We start from the raw sequence: 19,435 nt of genomic DNA, 5'->3' as shown, positions 1-19,435 counted from the left end.
GTTTTTGTTCTTCTGCTTTAAAAAAAATGTACTTTGAGATGTGATGTATGACACTATTGTTAAGCAAAAAACATTCAAGCTTTTAGGTCTTTAAATATCTTGGTATTTTTAAAGCAGGAAGTGTACTAGATTGAAGCATTAATTATTTGATTACATAAATCTATGAATGGAAAGGTTATTTTAAGGTTTATTTCAAAGTAAGAATGTGTCAGAAACAAACATTTTAGGAGTCATTTTTAACCTGGCCATGTCCACCCCTATCGATACCTGAAATGTTGAACCTGATATATATACACTATACACAAGTCAGCTACTCGTGTTCCTCTCCCTGGCATTAAGTGACTGCTCTCCTTCCACTCTGAGGTCCAGCCAAAACTCCCAGCAAGTAAGTTATATAAGCTTTTCTAAACGGTTAACAATGCTTGTTATGAAGGTTTATCACATCCTTTTTTGTAGCACAGCTAGACACTGCTTTCCTACTTGCGTTAGCCCCCTGGATCCTACTATAAGCAATTAACCTTATTTATGAGAGCTCGACCGCCAGTGGTCCATTTTAACTTTAGGAATAAAGTGATACGTTATATTACTAAAGCTCAGTATTACATACCTAGACATCAACCGGCTTCAAAAACCAGCATGGACCAGCATGACTGGTCACCAGCAAAACCAGCATATGTTGTGTTTTGGATGCTCGTATGCTGGTCAACTAGCATGATCATACTGGGTGACCAGCCAGACCAGCACTAGACCAGCATAAACCAGCATAGTCCAGCTTATACCAGCATGGAATTCATGTTGGTCTGTGCTGTTTTTTTCAGAAGGGAAGGCTCCCAGCATTTCCCCGCAATTGTACTTCACAGGCGTGGGACACAATAACATATACAAGAAATTCCTCCACAGTGTGTGCAAATATGACTGTGTCGACTTAAAACAAGAGCTTGTGTGACCTGGAGCATAGTCCAGCAGTTAGCTAGCGAGCTGCAAGTTAGGGTTATAACATTAGTACTGCTAAGCATTGAAATACTGGACACAACATGTCCGTGATCTACCTGTCATGAGATGATAGCCTGTGTTCTCAAACATCTTCACTTTTTACTCATCATTCAGACAGCGGTTGAGAAGAGCGAAGTGGTCTGTTGAAGCCACCGTTTTGACACACCCACACAGTTCTGAGCAGGCAGCAGCAGGTGCTTTTAGCTACTGTTAAAGTATATTAATTTATATATGTTTCTTGAATATAACATGGGTAAACACCTTTTCCGCAGCAGGTCTTTACTGTTAAAATAAATTTGAAAACATGTTGACAGGGACTTTAATCCAGTGATTCACAACAACAGCCCTGTACTCAATCTGCATTATATCATTTCTGTTTTTTCCTGCACATGGATCTCATCATTAGCTAATGATAAAATCCTTTCTGAGCTGAGTTGTCTGTGTTAGGGTAGAAAAACATCAACCTCTGCAGCACTTGTGAGCCTCCAGGATTGGAGCAGGAAAACGCTGCTCTCACCACTTAAAACCCACATTTCAGCCAACTTCCCCAATACTTACGCCCACCTAAAACGAAGGGCCTGAACACAAACAATAAAAGCCATAAGCCCAAAATTAAAATCACATTCCCACACATTCATCTTGTCATCTTAAATCCAAAGAGCTGAAATAAAAAGCGAAAAGCATTTTCGCTCCCAATGCTTACACTTATGGCACCGCACTGTACGTCCTTTGCCCTTTGTTGAGGTTCGGCCAGAAAGCCATTTTATAATAGTCTTTTTCTGCATTCAATAGATGGCTTGAAACATGAAAAGAAGTTGAACCTGCCAACAATAAACAAGAATAAAAAACTGATTTCCTTAACAGCTGTGGACATTCCATCCTCCTGAGTCGAGACCCTTCACAACAGCTGCTGTCCACCACAGCAGCATCTTACAGGATAAACAGCTCGTATGGCAGCTGTCAGTGACTGTGATCTAGTGTTAATCAACAACAGTTGAGTCATCTTCACTAAGAGAACTTTCAGCATGGATAGATATTTTGCAATCTGTCCCTTGCTATGGAAAAAAAAAATCTCATTAAGCGCTAAAATAGTACTCGATTACACTACTACAATTTCTTTCTGGGGAAGTGAACCAGCCTTAAATGGCAAACATATGCTTATTTTATCACCGGAACATCATAATGGCCAACACAGTTGTTTTTGGTGAGCCTAGATCTGGTTACATAAGTAGCATTTATCTGCTTATAGATGACGAGGGATTAAAGGGACAATCAGAGACTCTCGAACAAATTCGGACTTCCTAGCCATCTGGTTCACATTTTTCAGTGATGATAAAATAAGCAATTGTTCTGTACTGAATGAAGGCATAAACCAGCAGGCTCATTCTGGAGCTTTAATCGGGCCTCAAATTCCGTCTGAACCCAGCCCGACTTGATCCATATCATCGAAATTTGAGTCCAAAACTGACTCGAGCTCAAGAAAGTTTTGTCCAACACCTACTAGAACCAGCCCAGCATGACCCAAAGCGCAGAATAAAACCTGATATTTCTAATGGTAGCACCAGTTAAATTACTGTGTAGCAATCATAAAAGCCATCATTAGGTCATGGATAACAACCAACATAAAACTAGAAGGGGAAAGTTTGAACAAACTTTAAGTTGGCTTGATAAAGCCATTGATATGAAATCCCAGGTGGTTGCTAAGGTGTTGGTAGGTCATTGGTAAGTGATCCCAGGTAGTTGGTAAGGTGTTGCTAGCCACTGCTATGGTATCCCAGGTAGTTGCCAAGGTGTTGCTAGGTTATTACTATGGTATTCAGGGTGTTCTTAAGGTGTTGCTAGCCACTGCTATGGTATCCCAGGTAGTTGCTAAGGTGTTGATAGGCTATTACTATGGTATTCCATGTGGTTGCTAAGGTGTTGCTAGGCCATTGCTATGTTATCCCAGCTGGTTGCTAAGGTGTTGCTAGGCTGTTGCTGTCCCAAACAAAGCAGAATATTAGAACAAAGAACAGTAACTTGGCTTTGTCAAGCAAACTTAATAATATGCTATAATAAAATGCTGCTGTCAGTTTAAAATCACTTTAATGAATTTACTCATGCAGAGCTTTCAAACAACATCACTAATGTTTTAGTCAGGACAAGCTTTCCATAATGTACTATTCTCTATGTGGTGCTGATATATTGAGATAGCCCTTACCTGTTTAATCCTAAAGCTCTATTTTCTTACATAAAACATTACATATCATTGCTTTCAGAACAAAACCTAGTATTTTTCTTATGTTCAAAGTTTTTTCTTTTGCTCTAAGGGTACCATTTTGAAGATACGAGGCTTTGTGCCAACAATATAATATATAGAACATGAATTGAACATTGGTCAAACAAATACAAACATCCCTTTGACTGCACTAAACTGTACTTGATCAAAACTGTACGAGAATCAATTTACTGTTTTATTTCATGCAGACAAAAAATGTTAAAAGTGTGAGGCAGGCTGTAATAACTCAAACGTTACATCTGCACCCAACCTGAGCCCAATATATTTGGGAAATTATGTCCGAACCGACCAAACCTGATGTAAATAGCTCTAGCTCAGGGTTCTTCAGTTCCAGTTGTGGAAGTTTTTGAGTGGCTGTTCGTTATGTACAAACAGTTTTCAGGCCTTAGGAAGACAAACAAAATTAAACAAATTTGACAGTATAGGAGGCTATAAAATGACCCACTATCATATCAAATCCTGGAGCTGCAACTTGGAGCCTGATATCAATCTGTGCTTTTTACAGTAACAAAACTTAGCAAGTTATTAGCATCCCTTACTGCTATTTCTTTGGTTGTTGTTGAAATTTAACACACTATGCAATGTGACATTGTCTTTAGTATTTATCAGTTGTGGAGATGCATGCATTCATGGCAGGTGGACATTACCGAGGTGAATTCTCCACATACGCTTGGTACTGCACCAAAGGGGGCATCCAAGAACTCTCATAGAACCCGAGCTGACCCATGTGCGCTATTCCTGATGCAATGCAGAGCTGAGCCTATCTGTAACAGATCTTAAATAATGACCACATAAAGCATAATCATTAAATACACTGACAATGAGGGCACTTGTACAGTCTGAGGGCAAAGGGTCTGTGCACATGCCTGAAACTTGGCAATTAAAACACGAGTTGAAACAGTTGTGTTTAAGCAGGGAAATCACCAAATTGTGCTGGACACCAGACCTCCATAAGCAGTGTTCTGACTAATGGTCCTACCTTGTTGAAGTGTCCTACTGTTGCATGCATTTATAGGCAGCTTCCCACATTAAACGGATATTTTGGTATCCTAAATGACAGCATCACAAAATGCTATCAGCATTAAAAGTATTGATGGGATAATATGATGGCCTAAATCAGTGGTTCTCAAAATGGTCCCCAGGGACCCCCAGATACTCCAGATATTTGCTTCGACCTAACTTGCAACCCATAGGGATAAAGGAAAAAAGCATCCATAGGCAGGAATTTTGATAGCCTAAATCATCTCATCAGAGATTAAGTGGTAATATTAGACTTAATTTAAGGCAGAATTAACATTAATAACACAATAAAATGAAAAAATCAAGTTACTATACTATACTAATGATAAGCACATGGAGGACTACTCGATGAATAGAACACTGGAAGTGAAGAACCCTGCTCAAGCCCATTCTACCGGCATTCTCCTAATGCTGCTTATAATCTTTGGAATCAGAATAGGAATGTTTTACTGTCTGTTAAACTTACATCAAATGGAAATTTGTCTTACATTTTTTCCCAGCCAGAACTGCCATTCAGCTTTATATTTGCACTGCCTTCTTGAGGCCTGAAACTACAACCCACAAAAGACCATTTGTACATAAAGTATAGCCACTCAATAAATTGTCGGTCAGATTTTATAGATTCATAAGGCCACACTGACAAGTTCTGCGTGCACATGCACACACACATAAACATACAAGGGAGCACTGACAGATTTTAACAGCAATGCAGCACACAAGCCTGACCACACCATCAATTAGTCTGTATCATGTCCAACCAGCAAGGCTTAAGAAAGAACACTGACTCCTAAAATTAGATCTTTCATCAGCCCCCTTTCACTTAAGTTTATTTTTCTGTCAAATCTCTGCCTTTTACAGCCAAGTTTCTATCTATTGCACATTTTCATCTACTGCCCATTTTGCCAACAAGCTGTTCGTCAAATGTCAGTATATGTGTTAAAAGAGAGCGAACTAAGCAAACTAAGACATTCGTTTTTTTGTTTAATAATTTTACAAAGAAAACTTAAAGTTTGCTCCCAGCACCTACAGTTTATGAACAATTCAGCCAAAAGTGGAGGAATTGCAAATGTTACAATTGACTGAAGGAGGTTAACTGTAACAGGCGCTAAAGTAAATGAAAAACACAATTAATTCAGTACAGTTCTTTGTTGTTTGATTACACAGCTTTCCAACCTGAATAAATAAAAATACCTTCATCAAAATAAATATGTTTAGCATAAAGAGGTGTGTCAAACTCATTTACACAAATTTATTTTGACCATAAAGTGGGTAGCTTAGGTAGTCTAGTTGGCTAACACTGCCATGATATATATATTATAGTTTCCATGACACTCAACTCAAAACATTCATAATGAGAAAAAATACTTTTATGGTACAAAATCAGTCTTTAGGGTGAATCTTGAGAAATACCTGTCTGATTGCCAACACAATTGACAGATAAAGTTGATGTGGGAATATGAGAAAGAGAGCAGGAAAAGGATTTACTTGAACCTGTTTAACTACATAAATTATCCGTTATATTTTACACCATGATAGTTTGTGCTCCACTCTCCCTCACTTCTATATTAACCATTACATTCTAATCGGCTCTTGAAAAAACGGACTTTGACAATTTCACTTTTATATTCAAATGCTGTCCATCCAGCCACTTCATCTTTACCAGCCCAAGTGGTGAAGATCAGTCTGAATCAATTATAAGTAAAAAAAAAAAAAGGGAATTATAAAATGGCAAATCTTCTTCTGAATTATTTGAATTGCTGACAGCTCTGCCCTTAACTATATATTCAGAGGGATTTATTCATATTTCATGGGAAGATACATTTCATTTGTACCAAAAAAACCTCAATAGAACAACAAAGCTATGTGTTATCTTGAAAAATCACAATAGAACTTGAACTTGACATAAATCAGAATGACTGAGAATGGATGGTACATAATGTGAAAAATGCCCCAGGCTAAATATAGCCAAAAATGACACGTGAGTAAGGGCCATCATTCGGTCATATTTGGGTATGCAGTAATGAAGAAAGCACATGTGTTACTGGACATTTTTGAAATAGATTCCTCGCTGGCATGAGGAGTGAAACAGGGGATGCAGGTACATCTGAAACTCATGCTTCTCATTCCCGCAGTGCTTTAGAAGACTCCTCATAAAGGGACCTTTGTACTGCTGATCTGCGGAAGTCATGGGGAGACAAGGGAGCTATTGGGCTCTAGGAATCCTGCAATATGAGGAAAAAAAACACAGATCCACAGAGAAATGAATAGTGAAAGTAATAACTCCTTATCAATAGCACATTGATGGTAGGCAGGTGCTGCCAGGGCTGCACAACATTATCATTTGTTAAAGGCCACAAAAATGGAAATTATGTAAATAAGCTCTCAAACAAATCACCAAATGCTTTATTGTGCACTATAAGCTATAATCTGACCAAATCTTGTCCCAGATGAGTTTCTGGGGATGTTTTGATGGATCAAGGCATTCCTGTCTTCCAGCAAATGTAAACAACCTTTCATGAGGAGATTGCGAGTTCAATCCCTGGTGCTACAGCCATCTGTGGCGGGGAGGCCAAGAAAACACAATTGGCCTCCCTCTCCCGCCATTACTTAGCATGATGCTAGCCAGTGCAGGTGTCTGTTAGCTGATGTAACAGAACTGGCGGTCAATATTGTCCTGCAAGTGCGTTCAACTGTTCAATGACATTACGTAAGCAGCAGTTTAACAAGATGTGGTGGTTCGCTTCACATGACTCAGGAGAAGCTTGTGTTTGCCTTCGCCCCTCTAGCGCTGGTGGTATCATGTGATGGGAGAGTCCTAGCCAGTGAGTGGAATTAGATATGACTAAATTGAGGATGAAACTGGAAAAAATCCCCCCCCCGCAAAAAAGGTTTTTCATAGTTATATTGCTAAGATATAGAATAAAATTGTACTAAAAAATAAATAAAGAATGGTTTGATGTGAAATGTTACATTCTAGAGAACGTTACAGAGTCAGAATAGTTCACAGAGGTAGTGATGGGATTTTTTGGCCTCTACAAGCTACCTCACAGATAGTTAGTACACAAAATGGTAACAAACACATTGGCTGATGTCTGAGACATTGTTTTACCAAGGATGGATTACTGACTGGATCAGTGGGCACAGTGTCCAAGGGCCTTACACCACAAAGCCAAAGAGGGCTCAAATACTCAAACAACAAAAAAGCCATTAAATATATATAAATGACTAAAAAAATTAAACAAATAAAGAAATGCAATCTATTCTCAGGCCCTTTATTATTAACTCAGTCAAGAGTTCAATTTTCCGAACTTTTGCCATGATCACAGCAGTGAAATAAATCGGATGCTGTTTTTTTTTTTTTTGAAGCCGTGGAAGCCAAATGTCTCACTGTTGACTTCCAAACCATACGCTGCTAAAGCTCTCCTCTGATAATCACCCATGTTCGCCAGTGTTGCTGTCACCATGCCAACGTTTTATAGCTTCATGCTGCCGTCAGTCTCATTCCACTTTGAGGCGCAGAACATTTTTTTGAACGCAAACATTTAAATAAAGCAGTGTTCTTGCATTACTACTCAGTTTGTGTTAAAAGAAAAAGAGAAGAAAAAAGCACAAAACTGCTCAAACTGTTACAATGTAGACATAATTGAACATTGTGATTTTGTTTATTTTCAAAACAAAAAAACTAATTTGCATTGCAGAAAGTAAACATAAACAAAAACAACTGTTTAATGGCACTTTAGGTCCTGTCTATCTGTCCGTCTATCTACCGTGCTATTGTGGGAGGTTGGGGGGCCTACAAAGACGTTTGTGCCCACAGGTGTAGTAAGGCCACGAACAGACCTTGTGTTTTATCATTTTGAGAGAAAGTTTTGGCCTAAAATGTACCTTTAAAATCTATTCAGAGTGAGAGGGTACATACAGGGCATTGTAAACCAAAATAATACCCAAAGACTCCCAAAACTTGTGTGCAAAAGTTGCGTCTAGGTCAAATTACATGTTTTGCGTCCTGGTCAAATTACGTTATGTTGATTGTGAAAACAAGTTAACACATCTACAGAGATCTGCACTTTTTAATGCATAGTTAGGATTATTTGCTGAGTTTAGCATATTAGGAAAAAAACATAAAATGTGGCCTTTGCAAAAGTCATGGCACATTTTATATTTTCATTTATATTTTTGTTTGTTTTCCAAATATCTAAGCAGAAAGAGAATTTATTCCAAACATTTTTGGAGCATTTTCCTTGGTCCATTCGTTATAAAGTTGTAAAAAATGGCAAAACTTTGGACAGTGACGATGTTCAGCGACAATGTTCAAACAATGTAGGTTCACTTATCATTTTAGATACCAAAACAAACAGCTAGATTTGCATTTAGATAGGAACTCCTGGTTCCTGTCATCACCACTCTTCAGAAATTGCTACGTTTCTCTATGCAGCCTTTCACATCAAACAACTCTTAATGACAATCCGTTTAACATCTCATGATTGAACTATGCTGAAATTTAGAAAAATTGATGCAATTCCCCTTCACACCATATCACCAATATGGTTTTAATATATTGCATAGCATATCACAATCACATACACAGCAAGACAACTATGATATGGTATTTGGTCTATATCAGTCAGCCTTTGCATGCATCCTATTTTTGTCAAGGAGACGAGAACAAGAAAGAAAACCTCATGTTCCTTGATTTGGGAATTAAGTACTTGTGTTAGTTGACACTGTTCAAAGCACACTGGATCTTCAAGGCCTGAGTTATGTACCTCATAAAACAGAAGGGATAATGATCATCGCTGTCATATGTTTGAAAGAGAGTATCTCCTTTACCTTGATTCATAGGATTAAAGTGACAGTCTAATGTGCTAGATATATTACCAGTAAGCAGGGAGAGGAAAGTTAAGTCTTCTGTTTGACATTCCAGGGAAGAAGGAAGCCCTAAAGGATTTGTCTATGGAGCTTAGCACAATTAGGGAGTATCTATGTTCCTTCGAGGATCTCCATGTTCTTACCCCACAAAAGATGTGGCTCATAAATATCTGGTCCGGAATGATCTTTTCTGCATGCCGCTTTTGGTCACATACTTCAGGCCGAAGTTCCAGGCGCAATAATATTGAGAACGAAGGCCTGAGACGCTCCCCAATTGCAGCTTCTGGGCACCAGAAGCTTGTGGTTTTGCCCACTGCATTCCTCTATTTCCTGTGAGGAGTGATGAGTTAATCCTGCAGCTCAGTCGCTCTGCACATGATGTACCCTAAGCTTCCGTGTGCCTCAGTTCGGGCCTCTCGACCTGCGCGATCAAGCTCAACCACATGGGATACTCATGGAAACCATCCTGATGAAATAACAGGTTCTGCTATGTAGACCCTACTGTAGCTTTCCAATGGGAAAATAAAGCGATCTCAGTGGCAGATAACAGGAAGGCTTACACCTGAACCATGTGCAGACAGCCATTTCCTTACTCACGGCCTGCTGCTCTCCTGAGGAAATGGGCTCACTCGCTGTGGCATCTGACCTCAGGTATCAACGATTCCATTGTGCATGGCACACTGGGTTTTAGCCCTTTGGAACGTCACTCCTCATGGCTTAGGTATCCAGCACCATTCCGTCTAGATTCCCACTGTGGGAGAGCAAGAGTCTGTCAGTCTGAGGCAGAAAAACAGGCCAGATTGAAGGAACAACAAGTCCAGCATTGTTCACAGTTGCCACATCGCACATTATGTGAAAACAGCAGGATCCTGCACCATGTCTAGTGTTAGCAGGAGTCTGTCTCATAAAAACTAGAGAGAAGAACTTACATAGTGCAATCTTCACTTTAGCTTGGTTCCGTCTACGGCACTGTCTGACTTATCGCTACACTCTTAAAAAAGACAGTTCTTCAAGGGTTCTTTAGTAAAGAAAATTGTTCCAAATAGAGCCATGAGCGCTCAAAGAACCTATTGCATAATTACAAGGTTCTTTGCATCATGAAATGGTTCTTCAGATTGATTGAGAATATACTGTAGATGGTTCTATATAGAATCTTTTGAGAAGAGTTTTGTATAGCACCCAAAAGGATTCTTCTATTGCTATGAAGTCAAGCTTGTAACATTAGAAGAACCCTTTTGCGTTCTATATAGAACCCTTTTCAAAATCTGGAGCACATTTATGCACATTTTCCATCAATCTGAAGAACACTTCCATGATTCAAAGAACCCTATAATCATGCAAGAGGTTCTTTGAGTGCTCATGGTTCTATATAGAACCATTTTCTTTGTTAAAGAACCCTTGAAGAACCATCTTTTTTAAGAGTGTAGGTTTAGACAGTAATTAATTAGTATTGAGTATTAACTTTCTCAGAAGTGCAGTATTACAGCATTAGGACAAAACCAACCAAAGATGATGATTTATATCACACTGTCTTTCTGAATGAAATTTAGAAATGGATCATTTCTACTAACACAATACGTCTTCACAGCTGGATCTCTCAGTACTCGCAATTATCAAACACTCATTAAACAAATAAGCAATGTGTTGGCCAGAAAAAAGACAGTGCAAAAAGGAACAAAGAGAACCTTTCAATTGCCTGTAGTTAAAGATAACTTTGCTGATGATTGGTGTCAGATGGGCAAAACTTAACTGCCCACTGATTGGTCTCACTGACCCATGACTGACCTCAGAACAGAATTACATGGTTGATGCCAGGTTTAAGCACCCTCTCGGACACTTATTCCTTTGTCAAATCAAAGCCATCCTATTTCTGTGTTGTTAATTAGAGACATTCTGGAATGCGAAGGACATCAAACTTGGGAATCATGCTGGTTCTTCAGCACAGTTCTAAATAACCAAACAGAATGTAGGTCCTGATATTGGTAGAGCAGTTAAGGAAATCTCTATGACAACTTTCTGCCACATAATGAAACTGACTGCAAAATAATGACTGTCTCAGAGCGCTACTTCCACTGTCATGTGAAGGAAAGCCATTGACAAAACTCCTTATAATAAACCTGCAGCGAAAACGGTGGTGATGGTAAATTAGTCCGATTTATAGGCTAAGAGAGGTGCACAAGTGTAATTGGGGAGCTTTTAAATTTAACTATGTGTAAAACCACACTCACAGTTCAATGTCAAAACTACAGTCAGACATATGCTGACTTATGCTAAGGTATGCTAAATTTGATCTAAGTTACTATACCTGCTAATACTGATTTTAATGTGATTTCCATTGATAAACAATGTCATTTAACAATGTTAAGGTCAACTAACTTTTTAGCTTATCATAAATTATCCTCTGTTAATCAGCTTCATAAATCATTCTGAATAAACAGGACTGTTTAGTGCTCACATTTGCGATTAAAACATTTTGTGTACGGATAAATTTATGCACTCATGCTTATGTTATCATTTGTATTGTTTGATTAAAGTTTGCTTAACATTCCTTGCATATAAGACATCACTAGCTCATCTGAGGGGGCAGCCACTTTCACTCAAACCTCCTCATTACACATGAAAATCTAATTTGATTAATGTAAACATAATGTCCAGAATATTTTTGCTTCAAACTGGCCTACATTCATATTGTCAGTTTCTAACATCTATGTCTGCACTGAACATCCAGTTTACTGTATATCCAGTTTATTTTTGAATAATAATGAATGATTTATTTAGAGGTACTCCTTTGTGTGCTTCTACATTTTTCCTTTGTGCTGCAGAAGTTTTTAATCTGTTAGTACAAGTGCTAAAGATGCTTGCAGGTGCCCTGAGCTGAAGGTTTGATGTACCAACACTAACAAAGGGAGGTGAAACTTGTGATAATTTTGCAAGTCAGTCGTTTCCCCATGAAATGGTAAAACCACATTATTAATCAATCTAACACTATTTAATCGTTTCAAACCCCACACACTTCAGTACAGTATGATAACATGATGACTGATGTTTCATAGCATTTGCAATTGTACACATCAGGCAATGCATTCTACTAGAAATGCTCATCAAAAAAGGTTACCAGTCCCATTTTATTTGTATAGTCATCTATCGATTATTTACACACGTCCAGTTCTGCAGTTTTAGGTACAGGCCTAAAACCAGGGTAATAGTCAGGGTTAGGTTTTGCAGTGAGGTTAAGGTTAGGGTTCAAATGATTGTTTGAGGTTAAAGATGCTTAAAAAAAAGAAAATTGAGCAAATGGATGATAAACACTTAGTCCAAAATAAAATAATGATTATATTAAAATCTATAAAGCATTAAGGTTTCCTTATTTCTGACAGGGATTCAACAGATTCATGCTTGACAGATTCAAGGAGTAACCTGGAATGCTGCTGAGCAAGGTTACCTTAACATCTGTTGCTACGACTCCCATGGAAACAGCAAAAAAGCGTTTTTTTTTTCTTTTTTTTTGTGTACTGAATAAGGGCGTCAGCATACATAGACCCTGAGATTTACTTTCACTAGACAACAGCTCAGAGGTGAAGAGGTTACAGAAGAATGCACTCATTCCGAGTCCAACCCTTGTTGCTTTCAAGAAGCATTCTGTTGAAACACTGCCCCCTAGTTGCAACACAATCAAAAAATTGTCCCCCACCCCCCACTTCTCTCTCCATTCATTATATTTTGGAAAATCTGGAATGGAAGAATGTATTAACTTGTGTTTACCCTTTTTAGGCTAAGAAAAAGACCAAGAAAGACAGCATAAATGCCAAGGAAAAAAAAGTAAATAATAATGCCCAGAAGGTTATTTTTCTGGGTTCATGTGGAGAAATAAGACGTGAAAGAATCAGCAATCTGTACTAAGTCATTCTATTCGGCTTGTTCTGTCAGAGGTAGCATGAAGCCTGTGACAGTATGAGTACAGGCAAAATATCTGTGATCCTTCAAGACAGAAACAGGGTATTCACATTCAAATGTCTTTGGAGCTCAGCAGGATGAAATGAGGATCAACTTTGCAGTGTTTAATGTCTTGGAATCTTTACATTTGTTATATTGTACAATTTTCATCATCCTTTTAAGGCCAGTTCTAGGGGTTCATAGATGGCAGCCCAGTGTACTTAAGGCCTTGTTTATCCTGAGAATATAAACCTCTCCACTGTAAGCCCGGATAAGTTGAATTGAGGAAACCGGTTGCCTTAAAAAAAAATTAAGTAATGTGTAATAAAAACTAGCGTTAGAATAACTATAATTTTTGTGTTAGGCTAACATAACTCATAAACTCAAATTATTTTAACTTAATGTCTTCAAACTGCAATTTAACTATATGTTTGATTGAGCAATTGAGAATTTTTTCCTAATTAAGTGATATTGACCACCATACACCTCAGGGTTAATCTTTACCGTGAACGTGGTCACTGACCAACACAAACCCACTCATCAGCAAAGAAAATGATAACCTTCACTCTTAACCAACAACACAATGTCAGGCAGCTAAGTCAAAAATGTATGAAAAAAACATGCGCCTGAGGAAAGGCAGCCTGGAATGAAAGCACACTGACGGTGAGTGAAACAAATGGAAAGAAGCACTCAATATGCAAATAGATGGAGCCAGGAGCCAATGGGAAAGAAATACATTTTATCCAACAAGATCGTGTTTACAAAACAAACATGTAACTGTATTTTACAGCTTCACTCAGTTTCACACATTTGTTCAGCAACTTTACTGAGAAAGAAACAATTAAAACCAACAGAAATGTCGTCATGGTTTCAAAGTTGCCATAGCAACAGATTAAACTAAATAGCAATAAGTTAATTCAACTCAAAAATGCCATTTGAGTGTACAAAATCATCAAAAACGTCCCCTTAACTTAAAATTGTAGAGCAATGTGTGGGATATACTGAGTTTTGTGTACAACAGACTTCATTTATTTCAGTTAAAACAAAATGCAGGATTACAGTGTAGCTAAGTTTACCTCTTCCAACAGAGCAGGGTCACTAACTAATTAATTCAAAAGAACAAATGAATAATTAACCCTTTTGGAATTGCACTTTAGAAGTTGATATGTTGTCATAAAGTGTCAGTGTCAAAGGTGAAATTCCTCATTAAAATTCCTACTCTTCACATTTCAAAACTGTTTCACCACAGCCGCCTCCCAAAACAGACTCCCTTTCCATCCACCATCACATGTAAGTAGGAGAATATGTTTATAGCCTTTTTCCACCATTGTGAAAATGTGAAAACACAGTCTGCATTTTATTCCTAGCAGTATAGAAGTTTTTATGTGGAGCTTTTTTTTTAATCACATTCACTGTGTCGGTGGTTTTCAAACGCTTCCTGCTGAGTTCTCCTGTTGATCTTGCATTCCAAGAGTCTTGTAAGGTGGCAGGATAGTTATTAAGTGGAGCTCTGCAGCAAGAACATCTTACTGGGAGAGGCTCTTTGTAGTGAGCTTGTGGAAATCTAGCTTCAGAACAGTGGCACTGCGGTTGAAGGAGGCACCCTGGCTTTGGGCTGGATTGGAACTACCACAGACCATCTGGGCTCCACCAAACTGGTTTATAGAATGACTGGGAGGGATACTGTAGAGCACACTTCAGCTTTCATCGCATGAGGGGGGAAAATACCACCCAGCGCTCGTTTTTGGCGGAGGGAACGCTGGAGAGTAAAAATAATACAAACAACTCAAAGATCCACCGCAGTCTGAGTGCAGAGCCACTGTGTGTGCTCTTAAGGTTTGTTTTGACTGCTCAAGATGTTCGCTTTGCAAAACCATACACAATTTTTCATTCATTTAAGAGGGACACCTATTCTTACCCCGTCTTATGCCATCCATTACTTGTTATGCAGCACTCATGGACTGTGGTGTTCAACAAGGCCCTCTTTACCCAAATGTAATAAACAGATAGAATAATACTGCAATGTGCAATATTTTTATTATACAATGTGCAATATTTGTATGTTTTATGTCTGTCTATGCTGTCTAGTGTGTCTATGTGGAGTTGCCTTTCATGTTATATTTATGTATATTTTTGCACATCAGAATTGGAGAAACGCAATCTCGTTCAGCTGTGCACTGCTTATTGTCTGAGCAAGCCGTAGACCAGCTTTTACTGACAGCATGAACGACTGTAATATTTCCCAAATTCCAACAGTGTCTGACGATTGGAAGCATAAGTACATCGGACACAAGTAGGAAACATGACGTGAGAAATCAGGCAGAGTTAAAGTTAGCCTCCTATTCCTGTTCCACCTTAAAGGGTGTACCAGTTACATTAAAGCGCTTGTACAAGTGGAATGGAAAACTCCATTTTAAATGCGCTCGGGCCCAGAGAAGGTGGCAGCATTCCTGGATCCTGTTTATGTACGGTTTCTTCTTTGCTTTTTAGAGTTTTAACTTGCATTTATGGATGCAGCGACAATTTGTTTTCACAGACAGTGGTTTTCAGAAGTGTTTCTGAAGCCATGCAGTGATTTGCACTACAGAATCATGTCTGTTTTTAATGCAGTGCTGCCTGAGGGCCCAAAGATCACAGCCAGCAAATACTGTTTTTTGGTCTTGTCCCTTGCATACAGAGATTTCTCCAGATTCTCTGAATCGTTTAATGTTATTATTTACCGTAGATGATGAAAAGCAAAAATTCAGTGCTATTTTACATTGAGAAACGTTATTCTTCTTGATTTTGCTTGCGCAGTCTTTCACAGAGTGGTGAACCCTTCCTCATCTTTACTTCTGAAGACTCAGCCTCTCTGGGATGCTCTTTTTATACCCAGTCATGTTACTGACCTGTTGCCAATTAAGCACCAGGTGTTTTTTTAGCATTATGCAACTTTACCAGCCTTTTGTTGCACCACATCCCAACTTTTTTGGAATGTGCTGCTGGCATCAAATTCAGAATGGGCAAAAATTTTTCAAAAAACAATACAATTTCTCTGTTTCAACATTTTATATGTTGTCTTTGTACTATTTTCAGTGAAATATAGGGTTTAAATGCACATCATTGCATTTTGTTTTTATTTACATTTTGCACAGCTTCCTGACTTTTTTGGAAATGGGGTTGTATATGTTGTTCAGTTTTTACTATTTTACATACTAAAAATATTTCAGGTTTACTTAGGTCGTTGAAAATGGTAATTATTAAAAACTGAAAGGATATCTCGGAATAATATACCCCAGTTAATCTAATTAATGATACATCTTTGGCCATACAGCCCACTACTAGTTCCATACTTTAACTGAAGCGCAATGTCTAAAACAGTGCTTTGACCAAAAGTGACAGACACTCTGGAGTCATTAATGTCTGCAATGTCTAGGTTTTCGAGACAGAGTAGATGTACTATGGGCTGTATTTCCAAAAGGCTTTTAGTGTGACTATTATCGTTACATGACAGAGTAACACTCACTCTAGCATTTAATGATGGTCATAGTGCCAGCACACTTTTAAGAAACCAATCCAAGAATGAATGAAGTGTCAAAGGCAGCATTAGAAATTCAGACTTACAACATTAACAGGAAGGTCTAGAGTCCAAACACTACCCCATTGACCTATTGTGCTTCTAGATTCTTTGTAATTGCAGAGGGAGTATTAGATGACTGAACATATTAGGTGAAATGAAGCAAAAATGAAGCCAAAATCAATTCCATGCAGAACAACACAGTAACTGGTGAGTATGACCTCTGAGGTTAAAGACTTTGGCAGAGACAGACCAGCACAACAAAAAGCTACCACCAAAAGAGATCACTGAAATCTCAATTCATTATCCTCTCAATGGACACTCAAATTTCAGCATCACCACTCAAACGCTCCTGCTTTCATTATTCTTTCTAATTTGCGTGGACAGAAAACCCACAAAGTCATGTAAGATGAAGAACAGCTGATTTCCTGCTTTGCTTCAAGCTAAATGCTACAGATCAGGGCTGCCCAAAGATAACCCATAAGGACGTCTGATTTGGCCCACCTAAACCCATCCCTTTCCCCAGTGAGAAAAAGAACATAGCAAACATACTATATACTGTTATACAATATTATTTCCCTTTAAAAACTGCATTCTTAAGGTTTTTAGTAACATTTTGTGTACTGTTACATACAAAAAAATAAGCTGAATTTTTTTTTGAAAACTCTTCGTTTTTTTTTGTGCACAGTTTTGACTTTTTGCCCCTTGGCCAATCACAAACAATGCTCTTTGGCTCCCCAAAAGAAAAAGCTTGGGAACCCATGCAATAATTAATACCTTGCGTAAGAAAAGATTGATTTCAACTTATCTAAAACAAATGTCACGGCTAGTCAAGACAAGCTCTTAATCATTTCAGATTCAGATCTCATAGTGGCTGTGAACATTGAGGACTTGGTCTGGTCTCTATCATCATACTTGATAAAAAATTATGATTCCTAGACTTTAATCAGACTGTCCAACAAAACAATCTTTTTAGTCTCATTTAGAGACCCTTGTGACAAGAAGGGTTCATGGTTTATTAAAAAGGCAGTGCTTCAAGTAATTATGAAAATATCATTTTACAAGTAATATGCCTCTGTTATCTCTTAAGCCTTAAAAACAACTATCATCTTTATAGTGAAGCATTACCAACCGTAGTGTTCAAAGCAGCATTTGACAGAAGTAACAAATACAACGATGGTAAATCTGCTCCCGGTGCCATCCTTCCACACTGCACGGTTCAGAAAAGCATTCAGTGGAACATCAGAAATTTATGACATGCTGAAAATGTGAAGGGGTAAAAGGTCAGGAATTCGGTGGTGCTAAAATTGTGCAAGTCAAGATACAATTACAACAATAACAGTGTGGGGGTCAGCGGTTAATTGGTGGCAGACACAGCAGGGCTTGCACTCTCTGTGATGCTATATGTTTTCTGAATGCTTTTAAAATGTAACAACATATAAATATGCTCAACCAGTGACCAATGGTGTGTCACTGACACCTTGATATACTATATGTATTTATCAGCAATGTATAATAATAGAATTATAGGAGCAGAAGAAAGAGATAAAGATTACTGCTCTTGTAAACTGCTATTGTTTCTGTGTACTGCATTACAGAATTTAGCAATTATTTTAAATGTGTTGGCTTGTACTTCACAGCTTTACAGCACATTACAGTGCTAAAAATCCCCATAGATGCTTCAGTATGTTTCAGGTGTTCTGCTGCCCAGAAGATCAGCAAGAGCTTTACAAAATTTGGTCTGATTTGAGCAGTAAAGATACTTCTCAGAACTGATTCTGCTGATGCTATCTGAAATCACACTGTCAATAAAGACAAGTAAGCCAGTTCCACTGGGAGTCATGCATGTTCAAGCCATGACACCAACTCCACTATGTTTCATAAATGAGGTGTTATGCTTTCTGACTTGAGCAGATCTCTTTCTTTACACTTCCATCATTCTATCACTCTGGCACGAGTTGATCTTCACTTACTTAGATGTTTCTTTGTTACCCAAGTTGGGAGATAAGAAGTGCCACGCCTAGAATGAATTCCAGACCTTTTGTTAGCGCTCGTGTATAAACTAATGATGCAATGACACAGAGGACGAGAAACACTGAGCAGGCAAATGTCTAGTTACTTATGTTTATATAACCAGCTGGGTTCCCTATATAGTTCACCCAATATACAGAAGTAAATGCCCTTAAACTGAAGACATCTGCTCTTTAAAAGCAGAATTTCACTGACTGGAATATCACATGCTTAATTTTAGTTTGTTGAGCTGTTTGAATGTGTTATCACCTTCACAGCTCTCAACAGTCACAGAGTTACAACACCTAGCCTTGAAAAAAAAATTAGGGGTAAAAGAAAATGCACATTAGGACTGTTTAAAAAAAAATAAATAAAAAAAAAATTCCAAAAATGAATGACTTCTTTTAATACCAAGTGCCATTCTGAACGTTTGTCCAAAATGTATTAAAAAATACAAATTATTGCTATGAAAGGGACATTTGGGACATTACATGTATGTTTACCTAATACATGTAGTTTTATTTTTATATTTTGTAGAGCATGATGATAAAACAGTGATAGCACATACCTAGTAATGACCCATACCTGTCGGCACATCAGCCCTGTTCTGTTTAATGTGGATCAAGGAAAAGTTAGCTACTCAATTAGTACATGGTCAAAATGAATTTTGCCACAATGTGATTTGGTCAAGCACTTGGATGCAACGATGAGCGCCGTGATGGCTTATTTTGCAGGTCTGAACTGACCAAAAATATGCCCATGTTACGTAACATACT

This window comes from Colossoma macropomum, unplaced genomic scaffold (assembly GCF_904425465.1).
Source record: "Colossoma macropomum unplaced genomic scaffold, Colossoma_macropomum, whole genome shotgun sequence".
In the NCBI taxonomy this organism is placed as follows: Eukaryota; Metazoa; Chordata; class Actinopteri; order Characiformes; family Serrasalmidae; genus Colossoma; species Colossoma macropomum.
Note: the sequence above shows the minus strand (reverse complement) of the source record.